This window comes from Gadus morhua, chromosome 4 (assembly GCF_902167405.1).
Source record: "Gadus morhua chromosome 4, gadMor3.0, whole genome shotgun sequence".
In the NCBI taxonomy this organism is placed as follows: Eukaryota; Metazoa; Chordata; class Actinopteri; order Gadiformes; family Gadidae; genus Gadus; species Gadus morhua.
This window is the reverse complement of record NC_044051.1, coordinates 442,751-465,457: the sequence shown is the minus strand read 5'-3', so window position 1 is coordinate 465,457 and position 22,707 is coordinate 442,751. Positions and strand designations below refer to the sequence as shown.

At 51.9% G+C, this 22,707-nt stretch overlaps 1 pseudogene; it reads right to left on the bottom strand.

The window, feature by feature from the left end:
* Positions 1–4,148: 4,148 nt before the first annotated feature.
* On the bottom strand, positions 4,149–22,707 carry LOC115542904 (lysine-specific demethylase RSBN1L-like; annotated as a pseudogene).

Genomic DNA, 22,707 nt, shown 5'->3' with positions numbered 1-22,707 from the left:
CCCCCCCCCCCCCCCCACCCCCCCCCCCCCCCCCCCCCCCCCCCCCCCCCCCCCCCCCCCCCCCCCCCCCCCCCCCCCCCCCCCCCCCCCCCCCCCCCCCCCCCCCCTCACCCAGACGTAGCACTTAGCCCTGGGTCTGAAGCAGAGGATTAATGTTATCATTACGACGGAACAGAAACACAAAAGGAGGCTGCCAAATATGAATACCAAATGAGGTGTGTATTTTTAGCGGCTATAATTAAATACATTAAATATGAATTAGATAATTGGGTAGGACATGGCTCTAGGTGGGTGCGAGCGTGTGTCACAGTCCAAGTGGTTCGATCTCAGAGTCACAGAGTCCAAAAAGAGGAACCGGAGGAAGAGAGAGAAGGGGTGGGAACGCGAGGGGGGAACCATCACTGATCAGGACCAGTTGTGTGTGTGTGTGTGTGTGTGTGTGTGTGTGTGTGTGTGTGTGTGTGTGTGTGTGTGTGTGTGTGTGTGTGTGTGTGTGTGTGTGTGTGTGTGTGTGTGTGTATGTGTGTGCAGCCTAATGAGCCATGGAGGCTGTGTTATGGCGTCATCTCAAAGGGGTCTGCACGACACCGGAATCATCAATGAGCTACATTAGTCATAACAGGTTACATAAGGTTACATGTACACACGCACACACACACACACACACACACACACACACACACACACACACACACACACACACACACACACACACACACACACACACACACACACACACACACACACACACACACAGTACAAACAAAAGGGCAAAAGGAAGGAAATGCCAATCAAAGTTAAGTGCCCCCCACTCACCTCCTCACATTTCCTGAGAACAAGAAGGTGAAGCTCTAGCCTGTGACTCCGGTCGGACCAGGTCCCTCAGTGCAGCCTAAGGAGCTCTAGCCTGGGACTCCGGTCGGACCAGGTCCCTCAGTGCAGCCTAAGGAGCGCTAGCCTGGGACTCCGGTCGGACCAGGTCCCTCAGTGCAGCCTAAGGAGCTCTAGCCTGGGACTCCCGTCGGACCAGGTCCCTCAGTGCAGCCTAAGGAGCTCTAGCCTGTGACTCCCGTCGGACCAGGTCCCTCAGTGCAGCCTAAGGAGCTCTAGCCTGTGACTCCCGTCGGACCAGGTCCCTCAGTGCAGCCTAAGGAGCTCTAGCCTAGGACTCCGGTCGGACCAGGTCCCTCAGTGCAGCCTAAGGAGCGCTAGCCTGTGACTCCCGTCGGACCAGGTCCCTCAGTGCAGCCTAAGGAGTGCTAGCCTGGGACTCCGGTCGGACCAGGTCCCTCAGTGCAGCCTAAGGAGCTCTAGCCTGGGACTCCGGTCGGACCAGGTCCCTCAGTGCAGCCTAAGGAGCTCTAGCCTGTGACTCCGGTCGGACCAGGTCCCTCAGTGCAGCCTAAGGAGCTCTAGCCTGTGACTCCCGTCGGACCAGGTCCCTCAGTGCAGCTTAAGGAGCTCTTGGGTTCTCTGGCAGCTGTACAGCCTTGGTTTCACAGTGTATCTGATTCTGTGCTAGTGGAGGCATTATTATTATTACTTCATAGTTGACCGCTGTTCTGCGGGCGCTTATGTTACTAATGTTCCATAAAGAAGCATCCACGTTTCAATGTAAGGGCCTTGGCCTTCGAACAACATCGTCAACGATCAAAGAGAAAAGACAAACAGCCGTCAGCTAACAGTGCTGGAGCTTGGAGCCCGAATGCAAACAGCGGCAGGGAAAGGCAGAGAGAAAGCTGGTAAATGGGCACACTCTATCCATCCATTTTTGCAGCCAGTCTTAAACCCTTCTAATTCTATCAGTCCTCTATTCATTCTATTTCTCCCTCAGCCTCCGGCGTCTTTGGGGCCTTTTGCTTCGTTCAGTTCATGACTCCATTACATGGGCTTCCTCCTTTATTAAATCCACCACCACTTCAGCCATTGTATCTCCTCTTCCTCCCACCGCCTGCCCGCGTGTCTGCCGCTGTGTGTGTGTGTGTGTGTGTGTGTGTGTGTGTGTGTGTGTGTGTGTGTGTGTGTGTGTGTGTGTGTGTGTGTGTGTGTGTGTGTGTGTGTGTGTGTGTGTGTGTGTGTGAGTGAGAGAGAGTCATCGTGTGGACTAAGTCTATTAGTCTCTTGCTGCGTCTGCGTCACAACAAAGCCTCTGTAGTCGCACCAGTGCTGACTGGCGCCTTTGTCATGGCCGTGCACACACACACACACACACACACACACACACACACACACACACACACACACACACACACACACACACACACACACACACACACACACACACACACAGGCCTCAAACCCCCCCCTCACCCCCACAAATATTGCTACACAACCACACCTGCGCGTACAGAAACACATAAGCTGCCGTCTTGCACACCTTAATCACTGAAACGTTCATCAGCGTGTCACTCTTAATAGCGCGTTACGCTACCACAGCTAATAATCCACACTCTCTGCCCGTAGCCGCGCTCCAACGCCGCCGCCGCCGCCGCCACAGCGCTAGATGCTAAAATTAGAGACATCAAGAACCTACAGAACCGCTCTACAGAGAACCTACAGAACCGCTCTACAGAACCGCTCTACAGAGAACCTACAGAACCGCTCTACAGTACCTACAGAACCGCTCTACAGAACCTACAGAACCGCTCTACAGAGAACCTACAGAACCGCTCTACAGAACCGCTCTACAGAACCTACAGAACCGCTCTACAGAACCTACAGAACCGCTCTACAGAGAACCGCTCTACAGAACCTACAGAACCGCTCTACAGAGAACCTACAGAACCGCTCTACAGAGAACCTACAGAACCGCTCTACAGACCGCTCACAGCCGATCCGCTCTCTATCCGATAAGGACCCAGTGGCTGCTTCGCTCCAGCCACGAGCTCTACGATGATTTATTAAATCATAAAGTCATCAAGGGTTGACCATGGATGAGATCTAGCCGTAGCCTCATGGAGCCCTCCATTAGGATAGTCTGCTAACGATGGGACAGCTAGCTCTGTAGAACGCTGAACTCCACCGCGGCGTGTGAACCAATGGGTGATGACCGGGGGCAGCGGGGTGTTCAGAGCTCGTTAAACAGCTCTGCCCTGACCGGGGACGAGCTGACGTATTAAACTCTGCTCTGAGTCACCAGACTCTTCAAAAGAGGGGGAGACACCCTTTAACAGGGCCGTTCACGTCGCCTGTGTGTGTGTGTGTGTGTGTGTGTGTGTGTGTGTGGGTGTGCGTTTGTGTGTATCAAAAACGGATGAACGCACACACATCATTGTGCCGGGGCGAGCTCCAATCGAAGGCTGGACGCCTGGAGGCTCAGCCTGCTAACCTTTACAGTCCTGGGGACGCCTGGAGGCTCAGCCTGCTAACCTCTACAGTCCTGGGGACGGTCGTTGGAGCTCTGCACAGACAGCTGCACTGTGTCCTCACACACACTGGGAGAGTAATAGCTCCCTCTTAAGTGTGTGTGCGTGTGCATGTGTGTGTATTAGCATGGGGGCGCGTGAGCTTGTTCGCAAAAGACTCAGAATCTGAGAGTCGGACAAGCTGCTTCTTATCACATCATGTTCACAACAACTCAAGTATTAACAACCACTGAAACATGTTAACAACAACTGAAGCATGTTAACAACAGCTTAACAAATGGAACGACAACTGAAGCATGTTAACAACAGCTTAACAAATGGAACGACAACTGAAGCATGTTAATAACAACTAAAACATGTAACAACTAAAGCATGGTAACAACTAAAGCATGGTAACAACTAAAGCATGTTAACAACTAAAGCATGGTAACAACTAAAGCATGGTAACAACTAAAGCATGGTAACAACTAAAGCATGTTAACAACTAAAGCTTTTAACAACAAAAGCATGTTAACAACTAAAACATATTAACAACAACTTAAACATGTTCACAATTAACACATGTTCACAACAACTAAAAGATGTTCACAACCGCTTCACGAAGTGCACCACAACAACAGAATAGATTAAATCAAGCGGACCAATCACTTGGAGACGCTGTGGTGTATTTTCAGAGGTATCCGGACCGTGTGGTTCTAGTGAACTGCCCGTGGCCTGTCGTACATCCCCTGACCTTAAAGAACACCAAACCTCGGGCCAGATTCACTGAGCCCAATTCCACATTCAGCTCCCGTCCGCCTGCGAGCGTTTAGAACAAAGATGGAACAAAGAGGAAACCGAGATGGGCGCTTCTTCAGCTGAAGAATGCAGATCTCTGTTCAAACCGTGACAGCCGTTCTGTGCAGAGTCTGGATTCAGGCGATGGCTTTTGTCCACATCGATTATTTAGCTTATCCAAAAATCACACAATTGCGCTCCTTTGTACATCTCCCTCCCGTGCAATACATTTATTTGACCAGTGCTATATTTCTCTAATGTTTTCCAAGTGGAACACCCTGAATGCTGCTTTTCAGGTCAAGTTCCAAGGTCCAATGCTTCAAAAGAACCGAGAAATTAATGAATAAATATTGTCCTCAGTATCTAACCTGCTCAAGCAGTGGGCCAATTCTTTCCAAAGATGACTCTAAATCACTTCCTCAACCCCCTCCAGTCGATGTGTGTGTGTGTGTGTGCACGTGCGCGTGTGTGTTCCGACCTGGGAGTAGAAGTTGTCCATGGTGGTGGTCTCGATGTCCTTCTTGCCCAGTATCTCCATCTTCACTGGAGCCGACGGGAACTTGGAGGAGAAGTAGTCCAGGAAGTCCGGCAGGTAGCTGGCGGCCCCGTGGACGATCCCCATCACGTAGTGGGCCCCCTGGGGCCACAAACACACACACACACACACACACACACACACACACACACACACACACACACACACACACACACACACACACACACACACACACACACACACACAGCGTTACTCCAGGAGAACGTTATGCCGTGGTGAAGCTATGCTCTCCTAAACGTGTTCCTCTGGGGGGGGTCTTTAGATGAGATGGGCAGACACCGCTCAGAGGGGGCACCTCAGAGAGGTTCACTCTAAGAGTCTATGAGTCAGTTACCTGGGAGGAGGAGTCAGTTACCTGGGAGGAGGAGTCAGTTACCTGGGAGGAGGAGTCAGTTACCTGGGAGGAGGAGTCAGTTACCTGGGAGGAGGAGTCAGTTACCTGGGAGGAGGAGTCAGTTACCTGGGAGGAGTCAGTTACCTGGGGGGAGGAGTCAGTTACCTGGGAGGAGGAGTCAGTTACCTGGGAGGAGGAGTCAGTTACCTGGGGGGAGGAGTCAGTTACCTGGGGGGAGGAGTCAGTTACCTGGGAGGAGGAGTCAGTTACCTGGGAGGAGGAGTCAGTTACCTGGGAGGAGGAGTCAGTTACCTGGGAGGAGGAGTCAGTTACCTGGGAGGAGTCAGTTACCTGGGGGGAGGAGTCAGTTACCTGGGGGGAGGAGTCAGTTACCTGGGAGGAGGAGTCAGTTACCTGGGGGGAGGAGTCAGTTACCTGGGAGGAGTCCTCGCTGAAGGCCAGCGTCACAAACTCCTGGGCGAACCTCTGGCGCTGGCCGGGGGACAGCGCCCCCAGCTGGCCGGCGTGCGCGTGGGCCACCAGCGCCCCTCCGTTGGGCTGCTTCTCCACGTGGAAGTAGGGGGCGAACTCCAGGCCCCCCATCCCGGGGTGGGGGGCCCGCGGCAGGGGGGAGCTGGGGGGGGGGGCGCCGGGGAGGGAGGGGGGGGGGGGAGGGAGGGGCGACGGGGGGGCCGGGCTGGCCCGCCGTCTGGCTGGAGCGGTGGTACATCTTCACCCGCCGGTGCTTCTCGCCCTCTCGGTGCTTCTTCTTCTTTTTCTTCTTCACCTTCTTCATCAGCAGCTCCTCCGAGTCCCTCGTCTTCGCCTTCTCCCCTGAAGGACGAAGAACAAAGAGGAGAGGGATAAACATTACAACGGCTACACTGGGACGACAACTATTGTTTACCGTGTGAAAGGGTTACCAAATGTTCATAACATGAATAATTATATATATATCATTTTGTTAGCAAATGTTGAAATATAGCGTGCTTTGAATCGTATCCATTCATAGCTTCAAGCAGAGAGACCAAGAAGAAAGACCCAGGCTGGCTTCAGCATCAAAGCATCTGCATGTGTGTGTGTGTGTGTGTGTGTGTGTGTGTGTGTGTGTGTGTGTGTGTGTGTGTGTGTGTGTGTGTGTGTGTGTGTGCGTACGTGCACGTGAGGCATCAGATGTGAAGAGTGCTGCCTCGGCACAACTCCACCAATGACGGCTGTCCCATTACACACACACACACACACACACACACACACACACACACACACACACACACACACACACACACACACACACACACACACACACACACACACACACACACACACACACTCCCGGCCGCGAGGGCTCCTTTATTAACGAGACACACTCTGTAATCTCTCGCTGCTTCACAGGACTATGTTGGCCTCCTTCCCGCGGTCCTACTCTGGTTGAACCTCTTCTATCCGTTAGTCTGTCCGCCTCAGCCGCCAGCCGACAGCAGGGGGACAGACAGACCACCAACACACGCAGAGAACCTATCAGAGAGGGAAGAGAGGGCGAACGAACGGGCCACAGGGAAGGGACCAATGGGAGGGCGAACGGGCCACAGGGAAGGGACCAATGGGAGGGCGAACGAACGGGCCACAGGGAAGGGACCAATGGGAGGGCGAACGGGCCACAGGGAAGGGACCAATGGGAGGGCGAACGGGCCACAGGGAAGGGACCAATGGGAGGGCGTACGGGCCACAGGGAAGGGACCAATGGGAGGGCGAACGGGCCACAGGGAAGGGACCAATGGGAGGGCGAACGGGCCACAGGGAAGGGACCAATGGGAGGGCGAACGGGCCACAGGGAAGGGACCAATGGGAGGGCGAACGAACGGGCCACAGTGAAGGGACCAATGGGAGGGCGAACGAACGGGCCACAGTGAAGGGACCAATGGGAGGGCGAACGAACGGGCCACAGTGAAGGGACCAATGGGAGGGCGAACGGGCCACAGGGAAGGGACCAATGGGAGGGCGCGGTCGCTGGTACAGGGAAGGGACCAATGGGAGGGCGCGGTCGCTGGTACAGTGCAGGGACCAATGGGAGGGCGCGGTCGCTGGTACAGTGAAGGGACCAATGGGAGGACGCGGTCGCTGGTACAGTGAAGGGACCAATGGGAGGGCGCGGTCGCTGGTACAGGGAAGGGACCAATGGGAGGGCGCGGTCGCTGGTACAGTGAAGGGACCAATGGGAGGGCGCGGCCGCTGGTACAGTGAAGGGACCAATGGGAGGACGCGGTCGCTGGTACAGTGAAGGGACCAATGGGAGGGCGCGGTCGCTGGTACAGTGAAGGGACCAATGGGAGGGCGCGGTCGCTGGTACAGTGAAGGGACCAATGGGAGGGCGCGGTCGCTGGTACAGTGAAGGGACCAATGGGAGGGCGCGGTCGCTGGTACAGTGAAGGGACCAATGGGAGGGCGCGGTCGCTGGTACAGTGAAGGGACCAATGGGAGGGCGCGGTCGCTGGTACAGTGAAGGGACCAATGGGAGGGCGCGGTCGCTGGTACAGTGAAGGGACCAATGGGAGGACGCGGTCGCTGGTACAGTGAAGGGACCAATGGGAGGGCGCGGCCGCTGGTACAGTGAAGGGACCAATGGGAGGGCGCGGTCGCTGGTACAGTGAAGGGACCAATGGGAGGGCGCGGTCGCTGGTACAGTGAAGGGACCAATGGGAGGGCGCGGTCGCTGGTACAGTGAAGGGACCAATGGGAGGGCGCGGTCGCTGGTACAGTGAAGGGACCAATGGGAGGACGCGGTCGCTGGTACAGTGAAGGGACCAATGGGAGGGCGCGGCCGCTGGTACAGTGAAGGGACCAATGGGAGGGCGCGGTCGCTGGTACAGTGAAGGGACCAATGGGAGGGCGCGGTCGCTGGTACAGTGAAGGGACCAATGGGAGGGCGCGGTCGCTGGTACAGTGAAGGGACCAATGGGAGGGCTGGGTCGCTGGTACAGTGCAGGGACCAATGGGAGGGCGCGGTCGCTGGTACAGTGAAGGGACCAATGGGAGGGCTGGGTCGCTGGTACAGTGCAGGGACCAATGGGAGGGCGCGGTCGCTGGTACAGCTCACAGGTCCCCTCTTATCTTCCGTTACTGAGGGAGGGGGGGGCCCTTGGTCGACTCCTTCAGTCTGGAGTCTGTGAATCAACAGAACCCGGGCGGGGGGGGGCAGCATCCATCTCCCTGCTCAGACCAGACGGGGGGGGGGGGGGGCAGCATCCATCTCCCTGCTCAGACCAGACGGGGGGGGCAGCATCCATCTCCCTGCTCAGACCAGACGACGGGGGGGGGGGGGGGGGGGGGGGGGGGGGGGGCGGTCAGTTGAAGGGCGGCTCTTCAGAAAGTCCTTCAAGGTTTCCCAAAGTGTAAACCCCAGGGTCCCCCAGGACTTCACACACACACACACACACACACACACACACACACACACACACACACACACACACACACACACACACACACACACACACACACACACACACACACACACACACACAGACACACACACACACACACACACACACACACACACACTCTTTGTTGTTTCTTCTTCTTCATGACTGTATGCTGTGTAATGAGTTCCAATAGCAGTTCTTTTATTTTCTCCTGGCTCTTCATCTCCCGCCATCCCTCCCGGACTCTTAGCATGGCCGCTCCTCGCTGCCTGAATAAAGCCCCGGTTCAGTTTAAATCCACACAGTGCACTTCATTAAATGTCACACTTGTTTTGTTGTCTCTAAACCGGTTTCTCCCTTTGGGTGAGTCTTGCGGTCTGCCTTACTTTGTCTAAATAAATATTGCATGCAGCCTGTTCTCTTTGCCAAGGCTTCTATAAACAGCTCTCCGCACCACGGACACTACAACCCATTTCCTGTCGCTTGCTGTAAACGGGACAATGTTGTTCTGTCCCTTTCCGTAAACACTGCCGTTAAAGCAGAACCTTCCTGCACAAGCAGACCATCTCCAGGCCTGAATGGACTCCAGCAGCGCTGTCACTCACAGCCATTCACTCACTCACTCACTCACACCAACGCCTTGTCTCTCCATTCAACACACATTGGAAACACTAGACTGAGCAGAGACTTCCTGCCGGCGGCAATACGCCGTTGTGTCGGCAAAGAGTCTAATAGCACTGCACACAATGCTAGAACGGAGCGTGTCTCACACACACACACACACACACACACACACACACACACACACACACACACACACACACACACACACAGTCTAACTATGTAGTCGTGGTGCCACCCACTGCTCTGCTCCAGCAGAACGCGAGGATCCACCTCATGTCAGAGATGTTAATTCCTTCGGGGTTTGGTGGCGCTCTCTAGCGTTGCGCTCTCTAGCGTAGCGCTCTTTAGCGTAGCGCTCTTTAGCGTAGCGCCGTCCCAGTGATGCCCTGCCTGACCGCCAGCGCTGGAGCTAACAGAGGGTGGGTATTAAAGGGGTCACACGGCCCTCGGCTCACCGATTGGCTGAGCGCCCGTACTGAAGGTGTCCTGGGTTCCATTTGAGAGTTGTAAAGAGAGAGCAGTAAAGAGCGAAATAAAGCAGCAACAATTAAAAACACTTCCCTGCTCTGGTCCCTCCCTGCGCACGCCTCTCCACCAATGAGACGTGTTGAAGCAATCAGGGAAGGAGATTGGTCTTACATCTAGATCGTCCCATACAGGCACAGTCAACTTCAAACAGACTCCTCACAGCGCAACATCAGACATACGGTCTTGGCCTTTCTTATAAATGATACTGAAATGTTAGCTACAGCTCCTTTAACCATAGACAGAAGTTTAATTAGTTTACCTACAATTAAGTACCTGGTGATAAGCTCATCTTTCCTCTGCTGTGTTTTGCCGACATAAGGATTGATTCCTAGTAAAGGTTACGGACCGGAGGTCAGTAACTCCCAGGCGCTCTCCTTGGAAACAGATTAATATTTGTGTCCAGTGGAGGGCAGAGCAGTAGTAGCAAATGATGACAGATATATAATGGTGTGAGCTGATTACATTGCCTTCTCTATATTTCATGCTCACAGAAGGTGCATAACCTGGTGTTCATTAATAGCCCAGTCTACACAAGGCACCGACTCAATTGCAGAAAAACAGTATCTTGACCTGAATATATAATTGTAATATTAATAATTAAAGCAGTATTCTGTTCTGTTTAAAGAATTTGTTACACAATGTACATTATTCAAAAATGTGGTGTTCAGTTATAGTATTCAATGTTGGGTCAATATCCAACAATCCATCTGGTGTCTCCATTGATATTTGATTGATTATTGATTATGGAACGACACTAGGGGTGCAACGGATCACAAAGCTCACGGTTCGGATCGGGTCACGGTTTTTGAGTCACGGGTCGGATAATTTTCGGATCAACAACAACAATAAAGATAACAAGACAAATGTGACCTTAAATAAAATCTTCAACTGTGTAAAAACAAAATAAAGTGAAAAATTAGGTAATAATCCTGCTTCCTTTAAGCATGGTCAATATTACACTCTCCCAAGGCAATGCAGATATCCTTATCTTCTTTTTTTTAGTTTGGTAGCGAAATACAGTTTCTGTGGTGTTTTATTTGGCATTTTGTAAATCCATTGATTTCGGTTGGGAGACTCATTGCTCATTGCTCATTGCAAGGCGGGTTGGTTGTAGTCTTTTCGCTCGGTTCTAGCCCTACTGTTGATACGGCGAACCGAGCGAAAAGACTAAAACCAAACCTAAAGACGTCCGGTTCCGGTTCCGGTTTACGTTTCAATGGGATTTACGGAACGCAAAATAAAACACAACAGAAACTGAATTTCGCTACGATACTTGATGATGTTGTAAATACCGGAATTGTCCTCTAAACATGCGCTGATCACGTCAACGCACAACTTTTTTTTTTACTCAGCCGATCTGCGGATCACTTGCGTCCCGAACCGTGATGGTTGATCCGTACGGATCACGGGAAACCCGTGAACCGTTGCACCACTAAACGACACTGACCTTTGAGTGGCTGCTTGACCTCTCCGTTCTCCCTCTTGATCTCATTCATGACTTTGTGTTTCCTCTCCTTCTCTCCCTCCTTGACCTTCTCCCGCTCCTCGTGGCCTCTCTCCTTCGCCTTCTCCTTGGCAGAGGGCTCTGGGTGGGAAGAAACAACAGTTAATCAACCTGACGTGACGCGCACACACACACACACACACACACACACGCACACTTATCCCCTGCCTTAGCTCACCTTTGTACCTCCTCCACCAATCAAAGATCACCGATACAAAGAAGATAACCTCGTATTTCCCCCACAAATGTCAGATCACTCAGTCTGGATAAATGTTCTTGCACACACAAAGCACGTTGTACATCATCGTGTGTGTCTGTGAGTTTGTCCGTGTGTGTGTCTGTTTGTGTCTGTTTGTGTGTGTGTCTGTGTGTGTGTCTGTGTGTGCGTGTGTGTGTCTGTCTGTGTGTGCGTGCTTGCGTGCACATAACCACATTTCTCCAAACCCTTCCAGACGGTTTCCACTGGAACACACGCTTCACCAGAGGATTCATCGTTAATCCCACCCTACCTATCCCCTCCTCTCCACACCAGCAGCCCCCCTCCTCCAGTAGAGGACAGTGAGCTGCGACCCGTCTGGGATCGCTAAGAGTCTCGTCTGCTCTTCACCGGCTTCTCTCTCCCCGTTATCTAGACAGCAGCGCTGGATGGAATAACCTTATCAGAGAGTGAGAGCCACGGGAATACCTTTGGGTTTGGCTCTATGTCTTTATTGCAAGGGCACACACTACACACACAAGGGCACACACTACGCACACTAAGGCACACACTACACACTAAGGCACACACTACACACACTAAGGCACTATACGTCTGTCAGATGGTTTGTTTAATCATAAACACGTCTCGGTAAAGGTGTCAGGAAAAGAGATGGAAGGCTTTGATCAGCCACACACACACACACACACACACACTTCAGTAGACTAGACGCCGCTCTGGTCGTGGAGTTCTGTCTAACAGACACGGCCGGGACATAACCACTTTGAAGTCGGTGAAATGCTCCGTGTGTCTTCCTGGCTCGTGGTTTGGGCCTCAGAACATCTGACCGCTAACTGACCAGAACACGGCCGTTAAAATGCAGCACATTTAACATAATTGCCTTCTTTCGCCGTGATGGGCTTTAATGAGCCTCCCACCGCGTGTTCTTTTCACAGACAGAGCGGTCAAGGTGACGACCGGCAATATCCGGCGGGAGGAGGCAAGATAATGTGCAGCCGAGTGTCAAACACAGAGAGGACTCACAGGCACACATAGCACCACCGCTCAGCGAATCAGAACGCTGGCTCCTCTCCAGCTGAGCAGAGGAACAATAACCTGGATCATCCACAGGCTTTGACTTAACTCGAGGAATTCAGCTCCTTAAATGCCCGTTTGTACACACACTGAGAACGCTGTGCGTGGCTGTCACTCCTCCTTTTGTTTGGTGAATCGGTTCGCTCTTTCTCTTGTCTTGGAACGCGGTGAGAGAGACGTGTTGAAGGGAGGTCATGTTGGGCTTCTTCTGATCGGCGTGTCTCCAGGGGGGAGGAGGAGGGTCAGGGACAGGGGGGAGGGATAACGTGTCGAGACCGAAGGAGGAACGCTTTGAAAGGGCGCAGGCTTAGAGGGAAAGGAGAGGACCACTAGGGGGTACGGAACAATGGACTCTTCTTACCGGCCCTGAATCAAAGAGAGTACTTTTTGATTAATACGTTTTCTTTTATTCAGACAAGAAAATCTGTATTTCTGGTTTGCAAGTTCAGGACTAGTATGATATAATCAGCCTTCAAAACAATAGTCAAAATCTACGTTTCATGGAAACGCCAAGGCTATCTATTGGAAGTAGGGCTAACGTCGGCCAGTTGGCCCATGGTGAGTACAGTTGTAATTACAGCCTGTTCTCTCAGCTTGAATCAGAAGCCATGTTAGAAAGTGACTGTAGAGCACTTCTCAGGCCCAGATGGGCCGGGCTCACAGACGGGCCCTGGTACAGCATCCGACCAGGGTCGGTCGCTGTAGCACGGCGCAGCACAGCGGGCGGAAAACTATCTGTGCTGGGAAAATAACAACATTAAAAAGAACCAAAATGACCGAATAGTCGCTTGGAAATCCACACGAGCAAACCTGAAATGAGGCGAGTCAGAACTCAGGCTGAGGTTATTCTAACGTTCGGATACCAGGCTGATGCAACGGGGGGAGTCTGGGGGTTCAGAGAGTGGCTGGAGAACCCCCCAGGCTGATGCAACGGGGGGAGTCTGGGGGTTCAGAGAGTGGCTGGAGAACCCCCGGCTCATCGGACGGTTCAGAGAGTGGCTGGAGGACCCCCGGCTCATCGGACGGTTCACTAGGTCACCAGGGCAGTCCCCGGCCTTAACGATGGGGTCACCAGGGCCCCCTAACGATGGGGTCACCAGGGCCCACCTTAACGATGGGGTCACCAGGGCCCACCTTAACGATGGGGTCACCAGGGCCCACCTTAACGATGGGGTCACCAGGGCCCCCTAACGATGGGGTCACCAGGGCCCCCTAACGATGGGGTCACCAGGGCCCCCTAACGATGGGGTCACCAGGGCCCCCCAACGATGGGGTCACCAGGGCCCCCCAACGATGGGGTCACCAGGGCCCCCTAACGATGGGGTCACCAGGGCCCCCTAACGATGGGGTCACCAGGGCCCCCTAACGATGGGGTCACCAGGGCCCCCTAACGATGGGGTCACCAGGGCCCGCCCACATGCTGCCATCTGGGAGCAGGGTCGACATTAGAACAACAACAACAACAACAACAACTTGTGGTCCGGATGCCCCAAGATGGCTGCTGGGACTTCCTTTATGAAACTTTACAGATCACATGATTGAAACTCTCCTCTACGGGAAATACCCAACGATCAACGTCTTAAGTTGGGGCATGCTAAAGAAACAAATCATACAGTTAAAAATGTCAAAGAAAAGATATTAAGGCTGTAGAAGACTGAATTTCAGGAGGTTAATCTGAGTCATTATCACCAAGCAACAAGAATGAGTGAGTTCTAAAGAGTGCGTTGAAGGAGAAGGAGGGGTTCTGTTGGGTTATTGTGTTGTGTTGCTGTGGTCCTCGTGCTCCACTGAGCCCAGCAGGACGCTCCCACTGCTGGCCGGTCAAAGGACCGGGGAAGGAGCCAGAGGAAGGTGCTGCTAAACCACAGCATCTCCCAAGCAAAACCTCCCCACCTCCAATCAACCAAGTTCAAGCGGGAGATTCTAGTCCACGCTGCTTTGGTGGTGGCCTCTGGGAGTGGTTTCTATAGTTAAAGATACCAGGCTACACACAACTATAGCTAGGCTAACTACTGGGAAGAGAAAAAGATATTTATAATAAATATGATGAACGAGAGAGAGGGAGAAGGAGAGAGAGGCACAGAGAGAGAGAGAAGGAGAGGGGGAGGAGAGAGACACAGAGAGAGACACAGAGAGGGGGAGAAGGAGAGATAGACACAGAGAGGGGGAGAAGGAGAGAGAGACATAGAGAGAGGGAGAAGGAGAGAGAGACACAGAGAGAGGGAGAAGGAGAGAGACACAGAGAGAGGGAGAAGGAGAGAGACACAGAGAGAGGGAGAAGGAGAGAGACACAGAGAGAGGGAGAAGGAGAGAGACACAGAGAGAGGGAGAATGAGAGAGACACAGAGAGAGGGAGAAGGAGAGAGACACAGAGAGAGGGAGAAGGAGAGACACAGAGAGAGAAGGAGAGAGAGACACAGAGAGAGGGAGAAGGAGAGAGACACAGAGAGAGGGAGAAGGAGAGAGAGACACAGAGAGAGGGAGAAGGAGAGAGACACAGAGAGAGGGAGAAGGAGGGAGACACAGAGAGAGGGAGAAGGAGAGAGACACAGAGAGAGGGAGAAGGAGAGAGACACAGAGAGAGGGAGAAGGAGAGAGACACAGAGAGAGGGAGAAGGAGAGAGACACAGAGAGAGAAGGAGAGAGAGACACAGAGTAGGGCTTTGACTTCGAACTTCGTGATTCGAATATAATTCGAATATCAAAAAATTAATCAAAATTCGAAAGAATATTAGGCAGCCCTTAATATTGGAACCTGTTATGGGCAGGCCAAGAGGGAGAGACGTCGGAGAACCCATGCAGTCTATTCATAATATTGTAATGACCACGGAAGAGGCAGTGAATGAAGTATTGATTAGACAGCGATTTATTAGAAACATAATAAACCGTTGGAACACGCAAGACCGGTAACCATAGCAACGCCGGTAAACAAACCTCGCAAAGCCCAATCCAGGGCTGAATCCGAATGCTCATACTTATAGTATGCATTTTGTAGTACGCCACAAATATAACGCGTCCGAATGCTCAGTGTGCATTGTGTAGTACGGAAAACGTTTCCGAATACGTACTACCGCCACAGTATACAACGGTAGGTCACTACGTTACCAGACTACGAGTCTGGTAACGAACGAAGAAGAGATGGCTGACCCGACACTACCAACAGCGGCTTAGAAAGACGTCATAGAAAGCGGCGAAAAAAGAGACATTAAAAAGAGTAGAAAAGTAAAGTAAGTAATTAAGTAAAAAGAGACATTTTTAATTTAATAGCAACGATGACAAGATGGAAAACAGGTAACTTATCAAGGTAATTTTGCCGGCATCTGAGGGGAGACACGTCATCTCCAAACATCCGGTGGAGTTACGGCGGTGTTCGGAAGCGTTCAGAAGCGTTCTACGCATAGCTGTAGACCGTTCTAGGCTTTCTACACATAGCTGTAGACCGTCAAGTAGTAGACACTGAACACAAATAGTATGTACTAAGTATTCGGATTCAGCCCAGGTATTACTGAAGGCATTTAATGGTCAAAATAATATTAATAAATATTCGAATATATTCGAATATTAATATTAATAAACAAACGAACTTCGAATATGATTTTTGGGCAAAAGTCAAAGCCCTAACACAGAGAGAGGGAGAAAGAGAGAGACACAGAGAGAGGGAGAAGGAGAGAGACACAGAGAGAGAAGGAGAGAGAGACACAGAGAGAGGGAGAAGGAGAGAGAGACACAGAGAGAGGGAGAAGGAGAGAGACACAGAGAGAGGGAGAAGGAGAGAGACACAGAGAGGGAGAAGGAGAGAGACACAGAGAGAGAAGGAGAGAGAGACACAGAGAGAGGGAGAAGGAGAGAGAGACACAGAGAGAGGGAGAAGGAGAGAGAGACACAGAGAGAGGGAGAAGGAGAGAGACACAGAGAGAGGGAGAAGGAGAGAGACACAGAGAGAGGGAGAAGGAGAGAGACACAGAGAGAGGGAGAAGGAGAGAGAGACACAGAGAGCGGGAGAAGGAGAGAGACACACAGAGAGAGGGAGAAGGAGAGAGACACAGAGAGAGACACAGAGAGAGGGAGAAGGAGAGAGACACAGAGAGAGGGAGAAGGAGAGAGACACAGAGAGAGGGAGAAGGAGAGGGGGAGAAGGAGAGAGACACAGAGAGGGGGAGAAGGAGAGAGAGACACAGAGAGGGGGAGAAGGAGAGCGAGACACAGAGAGAGGGAGAAGGAGAGAGACACAGAGAGAGGGAGAAGGAGAGGGGGAGAAGGAGAAGGGGGAGAAGGAGAGAGACACAGAGAGAGGGAGAAGGAGAGGGGGAGAAGGAGAGGGGGAGAAGGAGAGCGAGACACAGAGAGAGGGAGAAGGAGAGAGACACAGAGAGAGGGAGAAGGAGAGAGAGACACAGAGAGAGGGAGAAGGAGAGAGACACAGAGAGAGGGAGAAGGAGAGAGAGACACAGATAGATCTCTTGTACAAGAAAGAAGAGTTGAGGGAGAAATGGTTGGATTGGACATTCATTCACCGTGACCGCGGCCCGGGCACCGTGGGCACCGCGGGCACCACGGGCAGCGCGGGCACCGTGGCCGGGGCACCACGGGCACTGTGACCGCGGGCTCTGTGTCACCTGGCCGAGGAATCAGTACTGTCTTCCCGTGGGCCATCGCGAGCGAAGCTGGGCGAGGCCATGAACACTAATTCACCAACTGGCGTCAGGTGGTGAGGCTTTTCTAATTTGCTCGTTTATGCGTCTATTTTCTTTCATTTACTAATGCAGGCAATCGAGGTAGAAGAACATTTTCACGCTCAGCAAGCATATGCTAATCCAAGTGACCTAGCGTATTTCAAAAGGAACAAGATTAAACAGTTTCTCGTGAATGACACCTTTAAAAAGCAATGTAACCTTTCAAAAACAGAGTGAACTATATTTCAGTTTTGTGAGGTTTGGAAGTTAGGTAGGCTAAAACATGATATTATTTTGGAACTCACTCAGATAATGCCCCAAGAGTGTTATGATATTATACATGCTGCTTATATGTGTAAAAATGAAAGGCTTTTTGAATGCCATTTTGAATTCAAGGTAAGGCATTTTAATGAAAAAAAATCTTTTTTTTTTCTTCTTTTCATCTTTTGTGAAATGTTTTTTTTTCTTTCTGTGACAATCGCCTCTCTCTAACTTGTCCACTGGCTTTTGCGGAATACATTTTGTAACAGTGTGATCATTACAGATGATATTTACACCTGTGTGACGGAACACAACTTTTACAAACCTCTCAGCGGCTAAGGTCAGAACGGGGAGGGGGTGGGGGGGGGGGGGGGGGTTGTGTTTAAGGTTATCCGAACCAACGGCATAGTTTCTCGCCGTTCAGACACAACTCGGCCCTTTGTTTGAGTTCAGTTCCCACGAGTGCCACTGCCCATCAGCATCGCGTGCTTCAGACTCATATCAATATTGAATCGCTACACTAACGTGGCGCCAGGAGGGCTTATCACGTTTAGACGATCTTATCAACGCCTCACCACGATAATGAGGTTATACACATCTGACTCAAAACCAGATTGACACAAAGTAGAAAATGAAAAGCTAGCAGCTGGCCGGCTGTAGGGCAGAACACAAAGTCAGAATTTATTGATCCAATAATAACACGCAACAATGCACTAATTAGTTCACATTAAGCGGTTTCATGGTCTGCTGATTCCAGACATCAAATCCACCATAATGGAGGGCTTCTACCAAAGGACGAGACTCCATATCATCACCACAGTTCACCCTCCACTGGTCCCAGACTTACTGAGTGCACATGTGTGTACCGCGTTGACCTTTACCCTCCCTGAAACCAAAGGGCTCAATCCCAGGGACCACCAGACCCTGACTCGACCCTACAATATGAAAGGATTCGCCACGCAAAGGTAAACCTGCAGTCTTTAATCGATGACTCAACCCGCTGCTACGCTAACAACTCTCACAGTACACCTGGAGCGGTCACACAATACACCTGTAGCGGTCACACAGTACACCTGTAGCGACCCGGTCACAGTACACCTGGAGCGGTCTCTCAGTACACCTAGCGGTCACACAATACACCTGTAGCGGTCACAGTACACCTGTAGCGGTCACAGTACACGTGTAGCGGTCACACAGTACACCTGTAGCGGTCACACAGTACACCTGTAGCGGACACAGTACACCTGTAGCGGACACAGTACACCTGTAGCGGTCACAGTACACCTGTAGCGGACACAGTACACCTGTAGCGGTCACAGTACACCTGTAGCGGTCACACAGTACACCTGTAGCGGTCACACAGTACACCTGTAGCGGTCACAGTACACCTGTAGCGGTCACACAGTACACCTGTAGCGGTCACAGTACACCTGTAGCGGTCACAGTACACCTGTAGCGGTCACGCAGTTCACCTGCAGCGGTCACAGTACACCTGCAGCGGACACAGTACACCTGTAGCGGTCACACAGTACACCTGCAGCGGTCACAGTACACCTGTAGCGGTCACGCAGTACACCTGTAGCGGTCTCACAGTACACCTGTAGCGGTCTCACAGTACACCTGTAGCGGTCACAGTACACCTGTAGCGGTCACGCAGTACACCTGTAGCGGTCACGCAGTACACATGTAGCGGTCACACAGTACACCTGTAGCGGTCACAGTACACCTGTAGCGGTCTCACAGTACACCTGTAGCGGTCACACAGTACACCTGTAACGGTCACAGTACACCTGTAGCGGCCTCACAGTACACCTGTAGCGGTCACACAGTACACCTGTAGCGGCCTCACAGTACACCTGCAGCGGTCACAGTACACCTGTAGCGGTCACACAGTACACCTGTAACGGTCTCACAGTACACCTGTAGCAGTCACAGTACACCTGTAGCGACCCGGTCACAGTACACCTGTAGCGACCCGGTCACAGTACACCTGTAGCAGTCACAGTACACCTGTAGCGACCCGGTCACAGTACACCTGTAGCGACCCGGTCACAGTACACCTGTAGCGACCCGGTCACAGTACACCCATAGTGGTCTCTCAGTACACCTGTAGCAGTCACACAGTACACCTGTAGCGACCCGGTCACAGTACACCCGTAGCGGTCTCTCAGGACACCTGTAGCGGTCACAGTACACCTGTAGCGGTCACACAGTACACCTGTAGCGGTCACACAGTACACCTGTAGCGGTCACACAGTACACCTGTAGCAGTCACAGTACACCTGTAGCGGTCACAGTACACCTGTAGCGGTCACACAGTACACCTGTAGCGGCCACAGTACACCTGTAGCGGTCACACAGTACACCTGTAGCGGTCGCACAGTACACCTGTAGCGGTCACACAGTACACCTGTAGCGGTCACACAGTACACATGTAGCGGTCACAGTACACCTGTAGCGGTCACAGTACACCTGTAGCGGTCACAGTACACCTGTAGCGGTCACAGTACACCTGTAGCGGTCACACAGTACACCTGTAGCGGTCACACAGTACACCTGTAGCGGTCACACAGTACACCTGTAGCGGTCACAGTACACCTGTAGCGGTCACAGTACACCTGTAGCGGTCACAGTACACCTGTAGCGGTCACACAGTACACCTGTAGCGGTCACAGTACACCTGTAGCGGTCACAGTACACCTGTAGCGGTCACAGTACACCTGTAGCGGTCACAGTACACCTGTAGCAGTCACAGTACACCTGTAGCGGTCACAGTACACCTGTAGCAGTCACAGTACACCTGTAGCGGTCACAGTACACCTGTAGCAGTCACAGTACACCTGTAGCGGTCACAGTACACTTGTAGCGGTCACAGTACACCTGTAGTGACCCGGTTCCATTCCCCCCACTGGCTGACTGACTGTAAGGTAAACAGCCGCCCAGATGTCCTGCCTGTCACTCCACCAGGCCTTCTTGGGTCGGCCCACTGTTGGTTTCTTTCCATCTGAATATGTTGGAACATTGCTGCTCCTCATTGTTATTCCTGGTGTTCCCTGTGTTTTAGTACCCGTCATGTACACCGTTCGCCTCCTAATTATGTAACGTTTCTGGTATCTTCCTGTCTGGGTGAGGCTCTATGCTTGGAAAGTAAAATAAACACAGCTATTATTAGGATCTATGGTGTAATATTTTATATTTTCAGTGTCCATCCAATCCATGTCGTGACCTCTCAAAACTAGCCAAGTGGAAAAGAGAAACTCTGACTTACACACACACACACACACACACACACACACACACACACACACACACACACACACACACACACACACACACACAGCTGTCAGAGACCTGCTCTGAAAACTAAGCAGGGATTAACAGTATGAATGCAAAGACACACATTTCCAGACAAAACGACCCTAGCTACTCAAGTGTGATAAAGAGGGTGATGTATGTCAACATCACACCAGTAATGCATCGCAAGCTTTTGATCAATCTTAAAATAATTACATTATAAATTTAGATAAATCCTTTACCATGGCATTTATTAATATATATAGAAATATATATTAATTAAATAATTTAATTAATTAATATTGGAAAACGAACAAATTAAGCTCATGAGCAGGAATTGTTATGGAACAGGTTAAAATATTGCATTGTATAATGTATACAAGAAATAATAGGCTATGTATCGTAACTGTTACGTAAAAGTTGGTCATTAGACATTAAGTAACAAAGCACGGCGAGGGATCAAAGATCAAAAATACCACCGCTGCGTGGTTTGCGTTTTGTAATGTAGGTTAGCGGTTATAGCGCGTGAACACGTTTCCCTCCTCATAGCTGAGGCTACGAAGGGGGCGTGGCGCTGCCGTTTCCCTCCTCATACTGAGGGTAGGAGGGGGCGTGGCGCTGAGGGTAGAAGGGGGCTTGGCTCTGCCGTTAGGAGGGGGCGTGGCGCTGCTGTACCCAAACAACACTTGCCCTATAATGGCGGGCGGCTGTCATATTGTTATGACAACAACGTTCCTTCTAACGTTTGGACTCCATCCGATTAAAAGGCGCATTGATATTTGCTTTAGGGGGATTGATCAATTAGCTATTAATATTAACATACCGCCCAACACACCAAAAATAACTACGTTATATGTCCGTATTACCTGGACGCATAAAGCGATACATATAACCACGGGGTTGTTATTAACGCGTAACGCAAATGTGTGTTAAGGGAGCACGAAGAACAGCTGGTTACGATGCAACGAACACAGCCCGCGGGTTCACGACAGGGTGACCATTTGTACCCAGGTGGCCATAACCGAACAAGTAAACGCGTTACTTGACGAAAAATAAAAACGTAACGCACTATGAAATGGTTATAGTGCGCGAGGTGTTTCACCTAAAGGCTGAACGGGTCCTCTGTCACATGCCGACCGCCCAGCGGACCTCTGAGAGGCCACTGTCCTCCAGACACTAACCAGACACTCGCACGCCGGACCACATGTGACTGTCCACGGGTCCCCGGAGCTGAGTGCGGAGGCTGTAAGCGGTTTACTGAGAGAAAAAAAAACTAAACTTTCGATCAATGCCTTCGCACCCAAAGTTAATTGCTTTGGCGCGTAAAAGCGCACAGCCCCAGGATAATGTGATTAATTAGGCCTACCTTTTGGGGGAATAGACACCTCTCCGTTCCCTCGCTTCATTGGAGAGACCTGACTGTATCCGCTGATGTTATTGTTCTGATTTTTCCCCGATCCAGGGGTCAGTAGTTTATTCCTTTTCCTCGCCTCTCCGTCTCCGTGGCATTCTTTCCCCGTCTCCTTCTCTCGGTGTTTATCTTTATTGGGTTTTTTGGTTTTAGTCGGAGTCGCTTTGTGGAGCAGGAAATCCCTCTGCTTGAAGACTTTGCCAGCGTTACTAGAAGGCTGTGCTCCTCCAGCCGACAGCGGTGATGAGAGGTCGCTGCTCGCCTCGGGCGGGCTCCACAGACCCGGCCTGGCATCGCTCTGCTTCGGGGCCGGCGGGAGCTTCTCTTCCGCGGTGCCGCCGCCTCCCACCACTCCGTCTCTGGTGACTTTCTTCGCTTTCGCGCTCCTCTCCTCGCCTCGGACCTTCTTGGGCGGTGGCGGGTGGATTTCCCGGGAAGACTTGGGGCGGTTGTCCGAGGCTCCTTTGGTGTGGTTCGGCTTGACGAGAGCGCTTTTCGCGGAGGCAACTTCTGTGGTCGCGGCTGCGGCGGTGCCAGCGATCTGAACCGAGCCCAGCGAGGCAGCCATCTTGAGCCTTCTGTCTATTTACTCTCTTCCCCCAACGGCCACCGCTGCCGTTTGTGCGCGAGGCAAACAGGCAGAGGCGGGACAGGAGCTTGATTGACAGGC